Source organism: Arachis ipaensis, chromosome B06 (genome assembly GCF_000816755.2).
Source record: "Arachis ipaensis cultivar K30076 chromosome B06, Araip1.1, whole genome shotgun sequence".
Classification (NCBI taxonomy): Eukaryota; Viridiplantae; Streptophyta; class Magnoliopsida; order Fabales; family Fabaceae; genus Arachis; species Arachis ipaensis.
The window spans coordinates 30052302-30054938 of record NC_029790.2 but is presented as its reverse complement, the minus strand read 5'-3'; positions in this window follow the sequence as shown (position 1 = coordinate 30054938).

Genomic DNA, 2637 nt, shown 5'->3' with positions numbered 1-2637 from the left:
GATATTTTGAAATTTAGTAAAATTTATAATTAAGGAATTAATAATTGTAACCGATTTAACAACTAATTTAGATTTTTAAACTTGACATCAGTAATCAATTTAGTGACCAATCATATAATTTAGTGATAAAAATATTGATTGCTATCAAGACAAAAATTTATCAATAACTACCAATTTTTAGCAATTAAATTGCCAGTAGTTATTTAGAGACCAATTTAACAACCAATATGTTAATTACTATTTAGCGATTAATTTAGTTAGCGACTGATTTAGTAACCGATTTATTGATCAATATTTAACGACTAAGTTTATTAATGACTAATTTAATAAGGAAAAGTATATGGAACTAAAATGTTACCCGCCAAAAACTAAACAAAATCACATTAATTTATATTAATAATTAATTTAAATTTTTTAAATTTAAAATTTAAAAAATTTAAAATTAATTAAGTAAACCTAATTAAAATCTATAAAAACCTTCATCTTCTCTCTCACATTAACATACACACCTCCAACAATCACACAAACAGACGTCTCTCTCCCCGTCAGGTCCTCTCCGCCTCTCCACTACGATCCACTCCTCTTCTATCACCGACATCTGACTCGTCGGATTTGCCACCATCAACAAGAACCGCTAAACCATTATGTGATGAAAGCAGACGATGACACATATGTGAGATCCATTGAAACCATTGCCAAGGGAGGATTTCTACTATGGATTCATCAGTGCAGATCCATCTTTCCTAAAGTTCAGCAACTCACCTTGAAATTCGATCCCCTCCTTAAGGCTTTTTCTAATTTCTGAAATTACTGCTGATTCCACCAATGGATGCCTTCTCTTGGCACATGGAGCTCGACATTGCAAGAAGTGGCTGAGTCTTGGTGGTGAGAATGACGCTGTTGAAGCCGTTGAGTTTGGCGAGGTGTATCCAGTGAGTGGCGTTGAGGTTGGTGGGGTTAAAGAGGGAAGGGTGTACGTGGTCGGAGCCCCATTCTTATCCGGTGAAAGTGTTGAGACCGAAATGAAAGAAGAGGGACATGTAGCTTAGTTGCCATTGGATTTGGAAGGCGTTTGGGAGGGGTAATATGGGAAGTGAAAGTGGCGGAGCCACTGAATAACAATAACAACAACATAGGAGTAATAGTCCATCTTCAAAAAACATTCATTTAATATGAAAAAAAATATCTTAATACTTAACAAAAGAAACATTTAATTATATTTTAGTAAAAATAATTAAATATCTATAAAATTTAAAAAAAATATGAAATTCTTATAGAAATAGAGACATTTACATTTGCAATACAAAAAAATTCGAAAAATATATAAAAGAACATCTATTTAGTATGAAAAAGAAACATTTTGATACTTAGCAGAAGAAACATCCATATATATTTAACTCGTAGAGATTTTGAATTCACTCAAAGGTATTTAGCTTTGACACATGTTTGTTTTGTTCTTGATTGAAAATTAGTTACTAAAAGTTATCAACTGAAATTAGTTGCTATTTTTCAATTTAACGACCATTCAATTCAATCACTAAATCAATCATTATTCTCGTAATTTTTTGTATTTATATATATAAACTAATAATTTACTCTATCTAAATCAATTAAATTTTGAAAGTATCAAAATTAAAAAATGTCTAATATTTTTAAACAGGGAAAATATATAGATGATATTTTGTAGTACAAAGGAATGTCATTTTCATAATTATTTTAGTTGATAAGTCATTACATACCTTTATTTACTCGATATCGTCAATAAGGCATATAGCTTAAACAATTGTTACTAGCACAAGTTGTATATACTAATTATTTTCACTGAAAAAAATGTGGTTATTGATATGTTCATCATCATCATCATCAATAATTATCTTTGCCAGGAAGATGCTCTATTTGACGTTAACTATGTACCATGAAAGCTGAAACTTGTTTCAATGTCAAATATTGTTAATAATTTATACCAATAAGTTCACATAATAAAGACCTAGATGTAGATATATACTAAACAAAGACTTGGATGATTATCATATACCTGAAGTTGGATAAAATTAACTATCTATATTTATTTATTATTTTAAACATTTAAGAAAAAAAAAAAAGCAAATACAACAATAATAATTAAAAAAAGAATGGTTATATAATAACGTAGAGTAGGAATTTTTTAAAAAAAATAAAAGAGAATAAAATATCTCACTTTTAAAATAAAATACGTTTCGAATCGATTCTTGAGTCTCTTATCGGAGCAGCTACAACCCAGTTGGATATGGGTTACTATTGCAGTACAAATCGATCCAATAACAATAAATCTCTAATCAATATTTAAATTTAAATAACAATCTCAAACTATATAAAGAGAGTTAAAAGCTTTTTTAGATACATTATGCATTTTTAACTCTCACTTACACCTTTCAAATTCATTCTGCTTTGAGCGTAAGAGCATCTTTATAAATACCACTTTTGTCGTTTTTAAAGTCCGATTTCGTCACCATTAAAAACTGACGAGTCTCCAATCTCATTCACAACCCTTACCAACAAAATCTTGTACAAAATGTTGTCATTTGATAAAATATAAAAGTTTTTTAACGTCGTTTGTAAATTAAATTATATATAAAAAAGATAAAAAAATAATTAACG